We start from the raw sequence: 21993 nt of genomic DNA on the forward strand, positions 1-21993 counted from the left end.
AGAAATCCTTTCAGTTCATGTTTCATTAGAATAGTATCTTTCCACAGCTAAAGGTCATTCATCAATCTAGTTTTTGTTAGAAGTGTTTTCTTTTCAATTTGGTGATGGGTTTTTTTTTTTGCCCTCACTTCCCCACTTTGCTTTTCTCTTCTCCCACCATTTGGAATGTGTTAATGACTTTTCTTTGCTGTCTTCCATAGTTACTGGATAGTATTTCTCCCAATCCAAACACTCCTGACAGTGAACTCATCTTCCTTCACGACCTAGTCTTCCTGTGTCTTCCTTGTCTTTTCTATTTCACAGCACCTGCTCTCAGGAGACTGTGTTCAGACAAGCACTGGTTGGCTGAGTTATCATTACCATTCCAGCACCATGACACCCACCGTCAAGAGGGGCCCAAGACATCTATTAGCATTAACCTCTGAAGAAAGGACAGCAGTGTTTTTCAAATGGCTATAGAGTTCACTTGAGATTTGATTGTTTATTACAAACTAAGAGGTTCTTATTTTGATTCTCTGAGATTTGAGTGTAGGAGCGCACATGAGATTTCTTCAAAATGCATCGCTCCTATACAGGCTATGCTGCAACTCAACCTTCTTAGAAACTGACACTTCAAGTAACAATATGATTAAACTTACATTTCTTGGGGAAGAGGTATGTGTGATTTGAGAATGAAACCTATACTTGCTATACTAATTTCCCCAGGTAATCAGAATTATGAAATGCTGCCAGTTGAAAATTTCCATTTCCCAGCACTTGGGAAACATTTGAAATACAGGACAAACCCTCCTACTAGGAAGTTTGGTTAAGGTGTTTAATTAAAATTCTAAGCTATCACAGAAATCAGACATTAAGTCTGATTCTTCAACCCCTCCCACAGTGTGTTTGCCACATCTTCACTGGTAGCTGGCCCACTCTCTCCATAAAACACCCTCCTGCACAGCATACACTGAGCCTTAAAGTGGCCAGGAAAGTCCTGCCCGAGCTCCACAGCTAAACCACCATCTCCTCTCTACTAACCCTGACCTTGGCTGCCACTGCTCAGGGTTTCATTGTTTTCCTTCCCAGGTACTAGAAGGGCACAGGCCACCTACTAACTCTTCTTTGACATTCTTCCTCTCCACTGGAGGCTCTCATCACCTACATTCCTTTCACTGTGACCATCAAAAGGGTAACTTATTCATGAGTCCTGTTACTGATGGTTACAATTTTGTTTCTCCTCCCCCACCCTCCCACCCAACAATGTGTACTTCTCCTTGTTTTTGTCAGGTACTTTCTTTCTGTCTTATCTCAAGACTTCTTCTTTGATTCACGAATCAATTCACGAATTTCCTAAATTCGTGCCTGTGAGTTTATGCAGGTATCACTGTAGCATTACACTGTAAATAACAATAGGCACAAGATCCATGCTGAAAAATATAAGGGTTCACTTGCTGTAAATGTTATACAGGATAACACACAGAGAATAGCACACAGAAGGCTAGTACCTTGACTTCTGAGCAACAACTAGGGCATCTCTGGAGTCAATCAGGATCCCATCTTATTCATAATTGGCTTGCAATATTTCAAATTTCTAGGAACTAAGTGGTTGATAATCTATAGTACTTACCACTATGCCTATCACATAATGAGCTCTCAATAAATGCCTCTTGGGGAATTCCCTGTGGTGCAGTGGTTAAGAATCTGCCCGCCAACACAGGGGACACGGGTTCGATCCCTTGTCTGGGAAGATCCCACATGCCGCGGAGCAACTAGGCCCGTGCACCACAGATGCAGAGCCTGAGCTCTAGAGCCCGTGAGCCATAACTACTGAGCCCACGTGCTGCAACTACTGAAGCCCGCGCACCTAGAGCCCTTGATCCACAACAAGAGAAACCACAGCAATGAGAAGCCCACACACCACAACGAAGTGTAGCCCCTGCTCGCCACAACTACAGAGAGCCTGTGCACAGCAATGAAGACCCAATGTAGCCAAAAATCAATCAATCAATCAATACAAAATAAATAAGTAAACAAAATGACTCTTGAATGGATAGATATATTAATGAATTCACAGTCTGGGAAGAAACTGGTGAGACTTATTTCAATACACTGTACCTGAAAGTTCTTCCATTACTTCAAAGTCAGAATATGTATGCTATCTCTTGAATGAGTGCCAACCATTTTGAAAAGAAGTTGATAACTGAGTGTAGATTAAGGTAAAACCCAGTAGTGATGACATACCTCCATGCTGATTGGCTTCATTTTTCTTCTGCATGTCACAGCTCCCAACCTTCCTGTCAGAAGTCATTCTGTCCTCCTTATTGAAACCATTCTTCACGGTCAAGGTATCTGCAAGGAAAAACACAAACAACAGAGAAAGCTAATATTTTGTATTTGTTCCTCTTGAAGAGAGCTCACAGGTTAGTCCTTCTCCTGTTTTGTTTTGTTTTTTCAACATCTTTATTGGAGTATAATTGCTTTACAACATTGTGTTAGTTTCTGCTGTATAACAAAGTGAATCAGCTATATGTATACATATATCTCCATATCTCCTCCCTCTTGTGTCTGCCTCCCACCTCCCTATCTGACCTCTCTATGTGGTCACAAAGCACCGAGCTGATCTCCCTGTGCTATGCAGCTGCTTCCCACTAGCTATCTATTTTACATTTGGGAATGAATACATATCCATGCCACTCTCTCACTTCGTCCCAGCTTACCCTTCTGCCTCCCCTTGTCCTCAAGTCCATTCTCTACATCTGCATTTTTATTACTGTCCTGCCCTAGGTTCCTCAGAACCTTTTTTTTTTTTTAGATTCCACATATATGTGTTAACATACTGTATTTGTTTTTCTTTCTGACTTACTTCGCTTTGTATGACAGACTTTAGGTGCATCCACCTCACTATAAATAACTCAATTTCGTTTCTTTTTATGGCTGAGTAATATTCAGTTGTATATATGTGCCACATCTTTATTCATTCATCTGTCAACGGACACTTAGGTTGTTTCCATGTCCTGGCTATTGTAAACAGAGCTGCAATGAACATTGTGGTACATGTCTCTTTTTGAATTATGGTTTTCTCAGGGTATATGCCCAGTAGTGGGATTGCTGGGTCATATGGTAGTTCTATTTGTAGTTTTTTAAAGAATCTCCATACTATTCTCCATAGTGGCTATACCAACTTACGTTCCCACCAACAGTGCAAGAGGGTTCCCTTTTCTCCACACCCTCTCCAGCATTTATTGTTTGCAGATTTTCTGACGGTGGCCATTCTGACTGGTGTGAGGTGATACTTCATTGTAGTTTTGATTTGCATTTCTCTAATGATTAGTGATGTTGAGCATCCTTTCATGTGTTTGTTGGCAATCTGTATATCTTCTTTGGAGAAATGTCTCTTTAGGTCTTCTGCCCATTTTTGGATTGGGTTGTTTGTTTTATTGATATTGAGCAGCATGGGCTGCTTGTAAATTTTGGAGATTAATCCTTTGTCAGTTGCTTCATTTGCAAATATTTTATCCCATTCTGAGGGCTGTCTTTTCATCTTGTTTATGGTTTCCTTTGCTGTGCAAAAGCTTTTAAGTTTCATTAGGTCCCATCCGTTTATTTTTGCTTTTATTTCCATTTCTCTAGGAGGTGGGTCAAAAAGGATCTTGCTGTGATTTATGTCATAGAGTGTTCTATGTTTTCCTCTAAGAGTTTTATAGTGTTTGGCCTTACATTTAGGTCTTTAATCCATTTTGAGTTTATTTTTGTGTATGGTGTTAGGGTGTATTCTAATTTCATTCTTTTATGTGTAGCTGTCCAGTTTTCCCAGCACCACTTATTGAAGAGGCTGTCTTTTCTCCTTTGTATATTCTTACATCCTTTATCAAAAATAAGGTGACCATATGTGTGTGGGTTTATCTCTGTGATTTCTATCCTGTTCCATTGATCTATATTTCTGCTTTTGTGCCAGTACCATACTGTCTTGATTACTGTAGCTTTGTAGTATAGTCTGAAGTACAGGCGCCTGATTCCTCCAGCTCCATTTTTCTTTCTCAAGATTGCTTTGGCTATTCGGGTTCTTTTGTGTTTCCATACAAATAGTGAAAAATTTTGTTTTAGTTCTGTGAAAAATGCCATTGGTAGTTTGATAGGGATTGCATTAAATCTGTAGAATGCTTTGGGTAGTAGAGTCATTTTCACAATGTTGATTCTTCCAATCCAGGAACATGATATATCTCTCCATCTATTTGTGTCATCTTCAATTTTTTTCATCAGTGTCTTATAGTTTTCTACATACAGGTCTTTTGTCTCCTTAGGTAGGTTTATTCCTAGGTATTTTATTCTTTTTGTTGCAGGGGTAAATGGGAGTGTTTTCTTGATTTCACTTTCAGATTTTTCATCATTAGTATATAGGAATGCCAGAGATTTCTGTGCATTAATTTTGTATCCTGCTACTTTACCAAATTCATTGATTAGTTCTAGTAGTTTTCTGGTAGCATCTTTAGGATTCTCTGTGTATAGTATCATGTCATCTGCAAACAGTGACAGCTTTACCTCTTCTTTTCTGATTTGGATTCCTTTTATTTCTTTTTCTTCTCTGATTGCTGTGGCTAAAACTTCCAAAATTATGTTGCATAATAGTGGTGAGAATGTAGTCCTTCTCCTTTTATCTCTACCAACTCTTCATCCCTCATTCACCAACAAGCTTCTTTCTCACCCTGCCTTGAGAAAACTTTTCCCACCCTGCCTTGGGGAAATATGTAACCTTATGATGAATGGTATACCAAGGGGCAAGATAAGAACAACTTCAATTCTTTCTAGGAAAACATCATTCTTTTTTCAGCTTCGTAAATTCTCTCAACTTCCAAGAAGCAGAAAAGAGAAAGAGACTTGAGATTCTATGCCAACTTAGGGAATGACCCTGCTCTAAAGTGGCAAGTCCAAGTTTTGATCAATTCTGGATCATTTCCATTCTTGGTAAAACAAATGAAACTGTTTGGCATAGCTGCACAGGGACTACTCTATGGAAAACATAGTGGGTACAGTTTGACCTAGAATCCCAGGCTCAAACAAGTGAGTCCTACTTTTGGATTCAAAAATCTCTGTTCACAAGAATAAGAAGGAATCGGGGGGGGGGGGGGGCGGGGGCAGGGGTAAGTAACAATATAACGTTAGGTGATCCCCTCTTTGCTTCTCACTATGCCTGGGTTAGACCCAGATCCACATAAGATATTCAAAATATGTTATGGAGCCCCAGCTTTTATAACATTGATTCCACAGCATTTATTGCTTCATCATGTACCATAAGGATAAGAATATGAGTGAAATCACCTGCTTGCTTCTTCCTCAGTCAAAAAAGTATGCATTGCTGTAAGGCCCATCTTGCTCTCCCATTCAACTACTTGCTTTAATAATGTAGGAGTGTTAAATAGACATCTTTAAAATGTCAGTTGGGATGAAGATAGTTTGTTTCAGTTTTGCTATAGAGTTATCATCAGTTCTAACTCATCCAACAGCTAGAAACTAGAATGCTGCTGGTGCTCAAAGTCTGTAGAAAAGACAGATCTCACAGGTTGTTAATTGCAATTTTACATAATCTGGTTGAATACTTAGAAGATTATAGTAGGAAAAAGTAATTGGCCCTGTAATCAAAGTGAAATTGCCAGTATTTGATTTGAAAGGACCAAAGGTTCAAAGGTGGCTGCTGAGCCCATGCTGGGAGGTGAGATGCTCAATATATGAAGCACCTGCTTCTCCTCATCTCACCACCACTCAAGTACCCAGGATTGTTGTGTTGGCCTCTTTGGCCATGAGAAAATCATCAGCCCAATGTCTATCAGTTTCTCTTTGTCTGGAAAGGAAGCTACCCACAGAACCTTTCGCATAGTATATCTCAAAGATAAAAGGATGAAATTTTCCCCAGGAGGCCTATCTTCATGCCAGGCCAGGAAGACTCACATTAAAATTGTGTTTCCAAATCAGCACTTCACCTCAGTATCTAAATGCCCTTTGATTATTCCTGACTTCTATTCTTCAAATCCGGTGCAGCCTCATGTGCCCTCAGGTGATGGATTATGCTACCTCTGCTACAGCCGGAACCTGTCTGAACATTAAGCCAAACCTGGCCTAGTGGGTTATTATTCATGGAAAGCAACCGTACATCTCTGAAGACAAAAATTATAAGCCATTTTCTAAAAGCTGAATAAAGGGAGGAAGAACATTAACCTATCCTAGATCATTGTGAGATTAATCTCCCTATTGGTCTTGGGAAATGCTTCATCTCTGTGTAGAAGTCAATCTTTACTTGTCACACACTATGTGATCACCATGGGAAAGAAGTAAAAGTGATACCACATTCCTCTAGTTTGCAAAGTAGCTCCCCTAGAATTCTCTTTCATATGCTACTCCCAGGTCTCTGTGGTCAGCTAATAATTTTTTAAACCTACTCTTTAATGGAAAATATATAGCCCTCTGCAATACTTTATGTATAAATTTGTATTTGCAAATATAGTCTTCCATTGGTTTACTCCAGGCACAGTCCTCATCAGAAAAGTTCAACTAGAGTTCAATGCATTCAAAGGTTTACCATAACTCATCTAGGGCTCAAGATTAGTCAGTTTTTAATGATACAAATGAACTTATTTACAAAACAGAAACAGACTCACAGACTTAGAAAACAAACTATGGTTACCAAAGGGGAAAGGTGAGGGGAGTGATAAATTAGGAGTTTAGGATTAACATATACACATTACTATATATAAAATAGATAAACAACAAGGATCTACTGTATGGCACAGGGAGCTCTACTCAGTATTCTGTAATAACATAAATGGGAAAAGAATAGATATATGTACACGTATAACTGAATCACTTTGCTCTACACAACATTGTAAATCAATACAACATTGTAAATCAACTATATTCCAATATAAAATAAAATTTTTTTAAAAAATAAAAAATTTTTAGGGCTTCCCTGGTGGCGCAGTGGTTGAGAGTCCGCCTGCCAATGCAGGGGACATGGGTTCGAGCCCTGGTCTGGGAAGATCCCACATGCCACGGAACAACTAGGCCTGTGAGCCACAACTACTGAGCCTGCACATCTGGAGCCTGTGCTCCGCAACAAGAGAGGCCACGATAGTGAGAGGCCCGTGTACCGCGATGAAGAGTGGCCTCCACTTGCCACAACTAGAGAAAGCCCTCGCACAGAAACGAAGACCCAACACAGCCAAAAATAAATAAATAAATTTTAAAAAATAAAAAATTTTAAAATTTTTTGAAAAGATTAGTCAGTTTTTGCCAGTGGGGATATCTACTTCTAAACCCTTCTCTTAAACTCTACTTTGGAAGAAGCCCTCTCTGTCACGAAATCCTTCCCCTTCTTATGTACCTATTGGCACACCCCTTGGAATTTAAAAGAAATATTGAGTGAGTGAGGGTTTAGCTTTGCTGAGAATGAAGTTCCTAGATCCAGAAGGGGCACTGAGTATGCAAATCAAAATTACCAAGATTCTTGTGTTTGCTACTGTGGTAACCTCAAGGTAGCCCAAGAAGTAGCAGGGAGCTGGGGCCTCTGAGGTACTAGCTTCTTAGTTCCCAAGGATGTCTATTAACTAAATACTAGAAGAAAAGAAGATGGGGTGGAAGTCTTCCAGGCCTGGCATGAAGATGGGGTGAAATTTGGATAGTCAAAGAGGAGGTAGAAAGTTCCAGGCAGGTGAACAGCATAAGGAATCACTAAGAAGAGAAATAAATTTAATGTGTTTGAAGGTAGAAGCAATCAGACTGCCCAATAAGTAAATAAGATTTTACACTAGCGAGTCTATTCATTTAACAAATACTTATAAATATATACAAAGATGTATGTAAATATTGAGCATGTATCTTATGCCAGTTATGGTTCTAGGAACTGGGGAGACAGCAGTGAACAAAACAAACAAAAAAATCCCTGCCCTCATGGAGATTACATTCTAGTTGGGGGAGACAAATAATAATCAAGTAAAATATACGATGTGTCAGATGGAATAACTGCTATGGGGAAAAATAAGTCAAGGAAGGGGATCAGTCAGTCAGGAAAGGCTTTGGTGCTGGTTTAAGGAATGGGAAAAATAACCTCTACTTGGTCCCCTGGTCCTGTATCTCCTCGACAGGAGAGCTAGAGTTAAGATTTGAGGACAGGATTTGAGTTAGACAAAGGAGAGAACTCCTTTGTCTAACTCAAATCCAGCCTGCTATAGCATAATCCTACTTCCATTTTCTGCCTTCCCATGTCATTTGGCATCAGCACAACAGTATTTATCTGAAAGTTGCAAGCCTAGGAGACTCCTCAGTGGGTATTCGCCTTGGGAATCTAGGCAGCCTACTTCAGGGTCCCTGCAATTACTCTCTAGAGGTGAGGATCTTGGGGGATTTGGGTGTATGGGCTGGTTGATTAGTTGGTAAGTCAAGTTTCATTTAATTTTGTTTTTATGTTTTTTCCATAGAAAGAAAACTTTCTTAACAGGTCAGATAGAGCAATAAATACTGTACATCTGTATTCTGGGGCATGGGCAGCTCAGATACAGGAAACATCTTGTCCATGAATGAGACTTATGATGCCAACAGATATTTATTGCAGGCAGCGTTGTGTGAGGTTAATTGGTCTACTTATCATGGTTCTGACCTAAGCCAAATGCCACTGAGCCTAGACAAGGTGAGATAGCCAAGCAGGTCTGGGGACTGAGGTAAGTTGATGTGTAGAAAGATTGGAAATGACTTGAAGGAAAGTAAGCCGAGAGAGTTTCCATGACCTTGTAACAACTTTTTAAAAGCTTCTGGCACAGGCATCTTCATGGTTAATAGAGCCAACTCATAGCATGTACTTTTCCCTGTGTATAAGAGTTTTTTTTTAAAGTTTGTGTCTTCAGTTTTCTTCCATATGTTCCTTGTACTCACACTTCCTTGCTAAGATGGCTTGTTTTTTGTTGTTTTTTGCCCATCCTCCATCACTTCAAACTATGACGTTCCCTCCACTTTTGAAATTCCCCCCATTTCTGAAACTCCCTCAGCCCTGTTCAGCCATCCACCTATGAGACTGGTCAGACTTCCCACAAGCCTTTGGTTGATTTCTAAATGCTGTTCCTGGCTCACAGCTTCCTGTGATGAAACTGAAACCAGTTGGTTACCGATGACAAAGAGCTGACTCTTTACCAATAAATACAGCCAAAAAGTAGCTGAGACACTCACCTCTGGGTCAGGCTTGATCTCTGCAAGAGCAATTGTGAGGGCTCAAAGGAAATGAGGTCCCATCATAAGCATGACGATCGCCACATCAACATAAAGACAAATGGGGCACCTCTATTGGAATACCACCCCTTGAAAAAGGATGCGTTTTGGCACCTGTGCCACCACAGAAAGACCAACTAGCTGAGTCAAAAGCAGACTCCTGAGTCACTAGCCAGACAACACTCCAAGTCCCTGGAAACCATAATATCATGCACAACCAATCAAACACTTCATATTTCTGGTTGGTTTGTTTGCTTTAACTTAAGGCTTTTTTGAGTAGCCTTATCTCAGAGTCTGTGTAGATATATTATCTCCCCTGGTTTATAGTTTACCTCTGCCTACCTACCTCAGCATATAAACTATACTCAAGTAGTGCTTTGGAACATTAAGTATTCTCCCTTCTACGCAAACAAACAGTCTTGGACACAAGGAACTTCATCACAAACTCAAGTGTTCAATAACTGGCCAGTGTATAAAGTACTCAACAACACAAAAGTAATCAAAAGTATTTTTAAATGTAGTTAAGGATTACAAAAAATAAACTGAGCACACACTTTGACATTTCAGATCCAGAATGAATACGTGGCTGGCTCCGCCCACTTCTGCCTCCTCATGAAGAGCAAGATCTAGACAAAAGTCATGAGTGCATGAGTGTTCAGTGGTTACTGTGGCTTTGCAAGAAAAGCCAACTGCTATATAACCACAGGGCTAATCTGTTTGTTCTTTAAAAAGTACTGTAAATAACATTTTCCATAGTAGTAGTAGTTTTAATTAGCAAAATTTAACAGATCAATACTAATCTGTTTACAAATTAATTTATAAGATTAACAAAATTTCATTAACAAGATCCAAACTGAATAGACAATGTAAATATCTGATCAGTCTTCCGGCAATTTTTTTATAGTACACAACTCATCATGAAATGAGAATTTCTGTGTGTGTCCTAGAAGCATATTGATGGAAAACAGGAAGACCTACAGCCACACAGCCAGGCCCAGCATAAAGCACCATGACCCAGTCTGAACCGTGGATGCTCAGGAGTGTGACCTCAGGAGGGTACACTGACATTCTCCTCTTGCTCATCCCCCTAATTGTACCTTCCTCTTACTCACATCTAGTGAATGACTTCTTATTTTACCAAGATAGCTTAAGGCCTTCCTAAGGTTCCTCATCTACCATTTAATTTCTACCACTTGGTCCTACATTCATCCTCACACTTAAATCATAACTAGTCGCAGACATAGAGAATGGACTTGAGGACATGGGGAGGGGGAAGGGTAAGGGTAAGCTGTGACAAAGCGAGAGAGTGGCATGGACATATATACACTACCAAACGTAAGGTAGATAGCTAGTGGTAAGCAGCCGCATAGCACAGGGAGATCAGCTCGGTGCTTTGTGACCCTCTAGAGCGGTGGGATAGGGAGGGTGGAAGGGAGGGAGACGCAAGAGGGAGGGGATATGGGGATATACATATGCATATAGCTGATTCACTTTGTTATACAGTAGAAACTAATACAACATTGTAAGGCAATTATACTCCAATAAAGATGTTAAAAAAAAATCATAACTAGTCTTCCGGCCTCCAGTTCTCCCCACCTCTGCCAATCCAGTTTTTATTTCAACCTGGTCTACCTACCTAAATCCCAGTTTCCACTGTGACACCCCTCTGCTCAAAAGCCTTCCAAGAATCCATATGTCTCTCAGCATGGCCCTCTAAAATTTGACTGCAGCTATTCCCAACATAAATGTTCTCAATCCAGATCATTCTTTTGTATATTCTATACTCTACAAAGATTGTCCTCTCTTCTGTCTTACTCCAAAACTTCTAGAAAACAGAAACTGGGGCAATGATTATGGAATATTTCTTTATTTAGGGAGGTACAATCCTGGGACAAGAGTGAAAAAACGGAAAGGAAGACAGGGAAAGATGACAAGCAAGAAGAGATAAGCATCTCCATAATAACCACAACACCAATAAACAGCGACCAGCCAGTAACAATCACCAACCAGGTACCAACAATGGCTTCTACTTCACTATGAGCTTGACAAATCTCAGTCACCTGGCAGGTCACATACTCAGCTACCCAGAATGTCTCTAGACAGGTTGGTAAGAGAAAATGTCTTAGATGAGTCTGTTAAAGGAAGAAAGGGAAGGAATACATATCAGCCCAAATTCTCTCCAGCTCCTATTTTTCTTTTGCCAAAGTCAACTCTCTTCTTGGTTGTATCTTCTGGACCCATTAAGAGCTGCTTGGGAAGATAGAGCCCATGCTAAATAGTGTGATATTCCATACAAGTCTCAAAGTGATAGGAGGAGCCAGAGGCATGGAGCTGGTCAGTCTTGGGTGGTAGAATCTCATAGACCACAGACTCTTTCAGGCTCAGCAGCTGAGGCAGAGCAGATGAATGGAAAAGGTCAAAGTCCTTGAAACAGATGAGACTAAGAGAATCTGCGAGGCATGTAAATTCAACATGTTGTCTCCCCATGTAGTCAAAGCCAGGCTTTCCATAAAGTTTACCCACTGAATTCCTTGTTTGGGTGCTTCCTTACATACTGCTAAATTTGTGAATGTTATTTAAAGGTGGTATGTGTGTGTGTTTATTCTCCTTCATTAAATTTTAATCTCATTAATGGCAGATACCATGCGTGTATTTGGATCATGTACATGGATCCCCATCTCAACTGGCACAGTAATGGTGCATAAATGTATCCCATCGGCAGTTGTTTAATAAGTAAAAGAGCAAAACCACCTAGAGAATAGCAGATTTGGGGATCACTTTAGCCCAGGAGAACACAAGAGCAGTATCTTTTCTTTTGGCTTCACAGAAATCATCTGAGCTTTGAAAGAAACCCTAATGGACACTTAAATCATTCCCTTATTGCACCCTATGCTCCCAAGTCATTTCCTACACAGTGAAAACATGATGTAGGTTCAAAAACAACTTAGAAGTAACTGGCTCTTATTTTTTAAAAAAAAAGGAAAAGAAAATGAACTATTTTCCTCTCCAACAGTAAATTAGTTCAAATTAGATCTTGCATTCATCATTCAAATATTTTTCTTTTTTTTTGTGAACAAATACCAATCCAAATTCAAGGCCATGCAACATGATTAAACTGTTAAGACTGTGGACTCTGGAGCCATAGTCCCTGGTTCAAATCTCAACTCTGCCACTTACTAGCTATATGACCTTAGGAGAGTTACTCAACTTCTATTCCCCACAGTTTCCTTATAGATAAAATGAGAATAATAATAGCACATACCCCAAAGGGTTTTATGAACATTAAGTGTGTAAGCATCTGTAATATCTGGAAAACTACCTGAAACATGGCAAGCCACACATAAGAGTTTGCTTAACAAATAAGATTATGGGGCTTGGAGAGGAAAGATAGGAACAAGTAAAATTATATACTACTCTGGTTGGTTGAATGTGGCTGTAAACTCTTTAAGGTCAGAGAGCACATCAATGCTAGTAAATAGCACATCAATGATGATGTATAAATGTGGAGTATTTTAGTAAATAAATGAGGGGGAAAGTTATGAGGAGGAGTGAGAAAGCCCAGCTTGCAGCTAAAAGGTGACTAACTAGATAACATCTAGTCCACACTCCAAGAAAAGCATTTATTTAGTTGACTGAAAAATCTGTGGGTCCCACCCAACATGCTGTTTTTTTATTTCCTCATTCTTCTGTCACCTCAGCAGGTGTGGCTTATCCTTCTGGACTCCTGTCCTATTTGCAATGTTACCTCTGTTCTTCTTTCTCTCTGTCCCTCAGACACCTAATTGGGTCCTTACCATCTGTTCGACTTCCTAGCTTCAAGACCGCTCTAGAGAGAGGCTACAACAGCCCAGGGCAAATGCCAGACCAAACACATCCCAGCTTTCATAGCAACTAACTCTTTGTTACTCCTACCCAAAGACTCCCAAGGTTTCTCTTCCTAAGGAGGGGATATACCTTGGGGTTACACCCTTGCCTCACTACTACTCTCTAGCATTCCTCCTCCTATATGCCTCTCCACCAGCCTCCTTACAGAGTTAACACTTTACAGAGCCAAACATAACATTATAAATGTAATCTGAGGATGTTCAAGGTGCCAGTTTTATTAAAGGAGATCATTTGCTCAATTCAGTTTGAGTTGACTTAATATTTGCAGCCATTGGACCACACCGGTCCCAGGAAAAGGTCATGGGCCCAAGTTTCACACAGTGGCATTTTACTTCAAGCCCCCTCCAAGTTTTTCCTGGGACTTAAACCCTATCAAGTTCTACATCTTTCCCACAGTAATGAATATCAACATTCTATTGTGTGGTGATTTGTACAGTGAATTCCCTCCCTCAGTGTGGCATTTGGCACATCAAAGGAGGCCAATAAGGGGGTGCCTTCTAGAGAGGGGCTTTGAACTAGGTCTCTGAGGTGTGCACTGGTCATGAATTTGTGGAAGAAAATAAGGAATCACTTTCGCAAAAGAAGTACACATCCTGTTAAAGGAGCATTGTGTGGGAGATGAATTTTTAATCTCTTGTTCACTTTACCTATGTTCACAGGATTTCCTTCTGAAGAGCTTGTGATAACTTGGCCACGACCCACAGGTCAGGCTCTTTGACAGTTGGGTCTTTTGAATATGAAGAATAATAAAATTTTAGGGACCTTAAGATAGCATAGTCTAATTCCCTTACTTCTAGTAAGGAAACTTGGTCCAAAGAGGTGAAACGGCATAGTCGAAAGACTCATTAAAAACGTGTTAAAATCAGAACTAGGATTTGAATCCAGACCTAATTATACTGGGCTCTAGGGCCAGGACACATCGTAATAAAAGTAACCTGAAAATTGTAACATTGTATAAACTATCAACACAATGACTCAGTACTAGATAGCAGGAAAGTTTATTATTTTATTAAAAATTATTTCTTCTTTAACTATAGTGTGTTCAACTCTTTTGGCAATCAGACAAGCCTAGGAGTAAAGTTAAAGAAATGTGTAAGATGTAAATAAAGAGAAATGAAGGGCATTTAAAAAGAAATTGAAAAGATGAGAGAAGTCTCCACATAACTGAACCGGAGTACATGTACTGCCTACATATACATTTTCTCCAGTGACATTAAAAGGGAGAATCAAATAAATTATGGTATAGGCACTTTGCAACTATTAGCTCATGAAATCCTCACAACATCCCTGTGAGGCACAGAGAGTGAAGTAACCTGGCCGTGGTTGGCTCTTACAAAGAGTAATAAAGTGAGAACACCAGGGTCACATCCAGACAATCTCACTCCAGGACTTTGCTCTTACTGACTACCCTTTTCAAGCAGTAATTATATGAAAATATGTTCAACATCACTAGTATCAGAGAAGTAAAAATTCAAGCCCTATTTTCATTTTCAACATTTCAATCAAAGTGGCAAAAATTAAATGAATTGATGATACCTAATTTGGGTGAGAATGTGTGGAAGTTGATACCCTGTTATGCTTTTGGGGATGCATGATTTGCTTCAGCCTATTCATGAAGAAATTTGGCACTATTTGTTAAAACATAACATGTGCATATCCTTTGAAGCAAGGTTTCCACTTGTAGGTGTTTCCTAGAAAGATGTTCACAAACTGGCACACGAAATGTTCAAGGCAGCATTGTTTGTAATACTCAAAATTTTGAAATAAATTAAATGTCCATCAGTAAGGGATTACTTAAACTACGGACAGCCATTCTGTGGAAGATCTAGGAGGCGTGATAAGGAATGTGGCAAATTTCTATGTACTGTCATGGGAAGGCAAGTTTCATCTCCTGTATTGCTAGAGAGAGGTAAATTGATACAACCCCCCTGAAGGGCAATTTGGTAATATCTTATCAAAATTACAAATGCACATATTTGACCCAGAAATGCCACTTCCAGGAATTTATTCTATAAAAGTTATTTGGAATGTGTGATACATGCTATACATAAAGTTATGCAATGCAATGATTTTTAAATGGGGAAATATTGAAAACAAACTAAATCAGTAGGTAGCAAGTTAAATAAATTATGAAAAATACACATAATGCAATACCATGCAGTACTACCTATAAAATGATTATGGAACTGTACTACATACTACACTGCTGCAGTCGTTAAAAGAAAAAGAAGGCTTTTCATTTGCTAATCTGGAATGACTCCAAGAAATATTAATTTTTTAAGTAAGGTGCTATATATATATATATATATATATATATGTGTGTGTGTGTATAGTATGCTATCATTTATTTTTAAAAACAGGGGATAAAGACTTATATGAACAAAGAATCCCTCTGGGTAGCTACACAAGAAACTGGTAATACTGGTGGCCTCCAGGGAAAACTATATGACTAAGACTCAGAGGGAGGTGAGAGACTTTTCACTTTTTTAAAACGTTTTGAATTTATATATACATACATATATATATATTCTTTACTCAAAAAATATAAATTTTACAAATAAAATGAAGAAAGCTACAGAACACATGAAATGTGAGCTCTATTAATATTTTTAAGTGATGTTTCATTATTTTTTATGTATACATCTATGTACATAAGTGAGTAGAAAAGGGCCCAATAATATCTACACAGAGGAAGAGAAAAGGAGGAAGAGGACTTTAATCTTTTCATCCTTCATGGTTTGATATCATATAAATTTTTATGAAGAAAATACACAGATATACATATACACACACACATATATATATATTTATGTATTCCTGTACAAGTAAAAAAAACAATCTTTCAAAGGAATACATGGGAATAAGAAATCCTTATTTCTCATTCCCCCTTCTAATTAATCTTATGCAAATCATGTAACCTCTCATGACCTCAATTCCCTCGTCTATAAAGTGAGAGGATTGGACTTGGTGATACGTAAGGTCATTCTTGCTTGATAATCCAAGAGTTGGATCTACTAATCCACAACCCAATTAAATGTAAATGAATTATTAGCCAATCACTGAGATATTAAGCAAGCATATGGCAGGCTACTACTTTAAAGGATAACTATGTTTTAAAACTCTTGAAAAATCTCAGACTCGAATGAAATTCTAACAGTAAGAGCTCAGGGGTAGAGAAAGATTTTTCTTTCTAAAATCCCTTCAGTCACTGGTTGGTCATTAAGCTTGTCTTGGCTACACCCCAAGATACCATTGTGTGACCACATAAAATGAGGCACAAAACCTTCACAGCTCTGAATTCATGAATCAAATCGTCCCACCAGCTTTCCAGAATATCACGCAGCCCCAGTCTCCTTTTCTGGCTTCTTCTAGCTTTCAACTTAATGTTTACTTTGTTAATTTTTCTCACTAAAGTTAAGAAATACAATTTCAGAAATACAATTGTCTTTCAACCATAAATTTTGTTAACTCTGCCCTATATGAAAATTAGTCTAGCTCATTATGTCGGTGTATTGTTATTCAAACATGGAAAGAACGTACACCAGCATGATTTGAAAAGTTAGCAGGCAGAACTTTCTCTCTCCTTTTTTCTTTTTTAATATCAAGTAGTTCATGGATCAGAGTTGAAGTATGGTAGAAAAGAGAGTGAGAGGTCATATCAAACAGGGGCTTAGAAATCTTTCTGGCTCACAGTCTCAAACATCTTTTTTCCGGTACCACCAGAATTAGTAGACTTAAGGAAAAGGATATCTCAAGTCAGAAAAAAAAAAAAATACAATGAAACCTTGACCCTAAAAGTTGTGACAGATGTTTGTTTAGGTTCCAGTCCTACAGGAGCTAACTCTTCTGTTTATGAATGCCAAAATCTGCCTAGAAATTGTAGAAGAAAAAGCACTAGTTCTAGTGTTAAAAGTCAAATTCAAGTGTTGGGTCTCACTCACCAGCCATGGACCTTGGGCAAGGAGCTTATCCTCCCAGGGCCTCATTTCCTTGATGTGAGTTTCATCCTCCAGGACTTAAGTTCAGGTTTCTCTGCATTCATTATAGGGCCTAACAGAGTGTTAAGGCCTTTGCAGAAATTCAGCAAGTGTTTGCTGATAAGTCTAATCCCATGTCCCTAGCATGTTCTCATGGCTAGAACTTCTATGGGGGAGATTTAAAGGATCCAGATAAATTCTGGTTTACATTCCAATTCTTTTCCAACCATGGCACAGGGTAGGAGTTAACAGTTCAGTCCCTGGAAGGAGATACTCCTGAGTTCAAATTCTGTCTCACTACTTTCTAGCTCTCTGACCTTAGGCAAATTTATTTCTTAACCTCTCTTAACTTCTGTTTTCTCACCTATAAAAATTCTGGTACCTGCTATATATGGTTAGTATAAGAATTAAATAACATAATGCTTGTAACATACATAAAGTACAGCACATGATAAATGCTCAAAAAATATTAACAAGATTGTTACTTGACTAACCTTTACAGCCATATCCATCTGTTTTCTGGCTATAGGGACAGCAGTGCTCGCCATTAGCTTCATCAATAATAGTTGTTACTTAAACAGTATCTGAGCCAAGTCCTAAACTTTCCTGATGAGCTGTTCTGCATGCAACCTAAGTTCCAATTGTACCTATCTGATCAGTATCTTTTGGAAGCATTAGCAATATAATTTTTGTTATGCTTAAATAAAGTAGTACCCGAGTAGAAGCATGAATTAAAAGCAAGTCAGTAACAAATACTGTATGACATCATTTGTACGTGGAATCTAAAAACTAGTACAAATGACTTATTTATGAAACAGATACAGATTCACAGACATTGAAAACAAATTTATGGTTACCAAATAGGAGGCAGGGGAGGGATAAATTAGGAGTATGGGATTAACAGATACATGCTACCATATATAAAACGGATAAACAACAAGGACTTAACTGTTTAGCATAGGGAACTATATTAAATATCTCGTAACAACCTGTAATGGAAAATAATTTTTTAAGAGTATATATATAACCAAATCACTTTGCTGTACACCTGAAATTAACACAATATTGTAAATCAATTATACTTTAATTATTTTAAAGTCAGTAAGTTTTTTATTCCAAATGCTGTTTTTCTTCAAATCCCAACTTAGGTGCTACCTTCTCTGTGGAGCCTACCCCCATCTCTTTGCCTTCCATGCTCCATGCCCTGAATTTATTCACTTAGGACTTTTTCTCTGCTTAGTACCTTAGGTAGGTTTCTATTATAGCAACTATCATCTGTATTATAGTTATGCTTATTTCCTCTTCTAGACTGTATGTGCCTCCAGGTCAGGTGCTAGGTCTTATCATCATCTTTTACCCACCAAATACAACCACAATGCCTATCATATACTCCAAAAAATGTGAAACAGACTAGAGGTAAAATGAGTTGAATTCTGAGGTTCTACCTCAGAAGTATATGAAAACTTATCCCCAAAATGGCTAGAAAATAGCCTGAAGAGAAAGCTAGAGGAAGGAAATATAGAGGCCAGATTGCATATACAATACAGCAAAGCTTAAGAATTCTGAGTTCATAAATCAATCTATTTTATATTCATTTTGGATTCCCCTTCTCTGATCACATAGTTACTTATGAGACGTCAAAGCAAGATGGAAAGAATCCTAGACTAGGAATCTAGAGATCTAGATTTAGTCCCAGCTCTGCCATGAACTGTCTGTCACTTCCTGTCTCTAAGTCTGTGTCGGACATTATGATTCAAAAGATCCTTTCAAACTCTCTTCCCACACTGGCACAACATCTGATCTATTGTCATTAACCTCATTCTACAACTAGAAAAATCTAAACAAATACTACAACAACTCATTCCAGAACCCTACAGCAACTGACTGCCATAGTTAAAGGTGGAACATGGAAGGAAAGGTTTCCTGTCTGGAGCCCAGCCCTGGAGAGTCATCCCATACCTAGTGGCACACGGGACTTGTAGGGAGAGTCAATGCTTCTCTGTCCTGGGGCTTACCTGGTGGCACAGTGGTTAAGAATCCGCATACCAATGCAGGGGACATGGGTTCGAGCCCTGGTCCAGGAAGATCCCACATGCCACGGAGTATCTAAACCCGTGTGCCACAACTACTGAGACTGCGCTCTAGAGCCCATAAACTACAACTGAAGCCTGCACGCCTAGAGCCCATGCTCTGCAACAAGAGAAGCCACCGCAATAAGAAGCCCGATCAGCCAACTAAGAGTAGCCCCCGCTTGCCGCAACCAGAGAAAGCTTGCGCACAGCAACAAAGACCCAACGCAGCTAAAAATAAATAAATAAAAATAAATTAGTTAATTAAAAAAAAAAGCTTCTCTGTCCTCTGCCAAAAACAGGAAGTACCCACACCCATGGGAGCCAAAGGAGTGTATAGTGTTGGCAGTCAGCATAGCCTCCTGGGTTCCAAATAGACATTCAGGGATGTCTTCATCAATGTTCCTGCCAGACACCTGGGGATAGAAATTGCACAAGATCCACCTATGAAAACAGGAGTGTTGTCTAGATCATCCTGTTTGCTGTAGTTATTGGGACATTATCCAAGTCTGACAGCTAGATCCAGGACCAAATCCAGAGTTGAGAACTTGACTGATCATTTGGTTTAGACACCCACATCCAAATAGAGTACACTGAAATCTTGAAAAGGAAGTCTAAAAGTGTGGATTGTATGCACACATTTTAGACGAAAATCCATTCGGCTTCTCAGAAGACAAGGTAAGAACCAAGAATCAGGAAGTAGGATCACAAAGACCCTGAGCTCACCTCCTCCACAGACACAACAAAACTACAATTACTTATAGAACAACTCTCTCTGAAAATGACCTGAAGACTAGCAGAACAGCTCATCTACAATTAAGGATAAAGAAAAACCACATCAAGGTGGGTAGGAAGGGCAGACTCATAATCTAGTCAGTATACAAACCCCAGCACGGTGATGCACAAGCAAGAGGGGATGTCATAAATGCAAAGGTCCTCTCTAAGGAGCAAAGGGTTCAAGAACTACATTGGGTAACCCACCCCTGGGGACCAGCACTTGGAAGATAAGCCCATATAACTGGCTTTGAAAACTAATGGGGCTTAAGTCTGGGAGAGCCAGAGGACTGTAGGAAACCTAGACTCTGCTCTTAAAGGGCTCATGCACAAACTCACCCACTCTGAGTCCCAGCTCAGATAGCAGTTTCAAAAGGGCCTGGCACTCTAGCTGGTCTGCCAAAGCCACCACCCCAGCATGTCCCTGGCCCACACCCACTCCAATGCCAGCTGTCCTGCCAAGACAGCAGCCCTGGCACACCCTGGGAAAGGCCCAGACTGTGGCCACTGCAGCTTTAGCCATCCCACCAGGGCAGTGGCTCTGACATGCCTTGGGAAAGCCCCAGCTTGTACCTGCTCCAGCTCTAGCTGTCCCACCAAGGCACCCCTGGTCCAACCCAGAGTACCCTGTAACTCTGCCCCCGACCCATGCCTGCTCCAGCCCCAGTTGGCATGCCAAAGCTACCGAGCACATGCAGTCTACATAGGGAATACTCCAACACAAGACTACATCTTCAAGACCAGAGGATGTAACTATTTCACCTAATTCATAGAAGCAACCACAGAAAACCAAAAAAAATGAGGAGACAGAGGAATTTGTTCCAAACAAAAGAATAGATAAAACCCCAGGGGGGAAAAAAAAAACTAATGAAAAAGAGATAAGTAATTTACATGATAAAGAGTTCAAAGCCACAGTCATAAAGGTCCACAGAACTCGGGAGAAGAATGGAATAGCACAGTGAGAACTTCAACAAAGAGTTGGAAAATATAGAAAGGAAACAACCAGAGCTGAAGAATACAGAGAATGAAATAAAAAATACACTAGAGGGAATCAACAGGAGACCATATATTACAGAGAATGTATAAGTGACCTGGAAGACAGAATGATGGAAATCACCCAGTCAAAAGAGCAAAAGAAAACAATTTTTTAAATGAGGATACTTTAAGGAACCTATATGACAACATCAAGCATACTAATATTTGTATTATAGGGATCTCAGAAGGAAAAGAGAGAAAGGGCCAGAAAAATTATTTGAAGAAATAATGGCTGATGAGAATCCCCTGGTGGTCCAGTGGTTAGGATTCAGTGGTTTCACTGCCATGTGGCCCGTATTCAAGCCCTGGTCAGGGAACTAATATCCTGCAAACAACACAGCACAGCCAAAAAAAAAAAAAAAAAAAAAAAAAACAAAGGCTGAAAACTTCCCTAAACTGAGGAAGGAAACAGATATCCAGTTCCAGGAATCATAGAGACAACCAACAAGAGGAACCCAAACAGACCCACACCAATGCATATCACAATTAAAATGGAAAAAGCTAAAGAGAAAATTTTAAAGGCAGAAAAAGAAGAACAATGAGTCACACAAAAGGGAACCCCCATAAGGCCATTAGCCAATTTTATTTTATTTTTTTAACATCTTTATTGGAGTATAATTGTTTTACAATGGTGTGTTAGTTTCTGCTTTATAACAAAGTGAATCAGTTATACATATACATATGTTCCCACATCTCTTCCCTCTTGCATCTCCCTCCCTCTCACCCTGCTTATCCAGCCCCTATAGGTGGTCACAAAGCACCGAGCTGATCTCCCTGTGCTATGCAGCTGCTTCCCACTAGCTATCTATTTTACATTTGGTACTGTATATATGTCCATGCCACTCTCTCACTTTGTCACAGCTTACCCCTCCCCCTCCTCATATCCTCAAGTCCATTCTCTAGTACGTCTGTGTCTTTATTCCCATCTTACCCCTAGGTTCTTCATGATGTTTTTTTTTTTCCCTTAGATTCCATATATATGTGTTAGCATACGGTATTTGTTTCCTCTCTTTCTGACTTACTTC

Source organism: Tursiops truncatus, chromosome 4, assembly GCF_011762595.2.
Source record: "Tursiops truncatus isolate mTurTru1 chromosome 4, mTurTru1.mat.Y, whole genome shotgun sequence".
NCBI lineage: Eukaryota > Metazoa > Chordata > Mammalia > Artiodactyla > Delphinidae > Tursiops > Tursiops truncatus.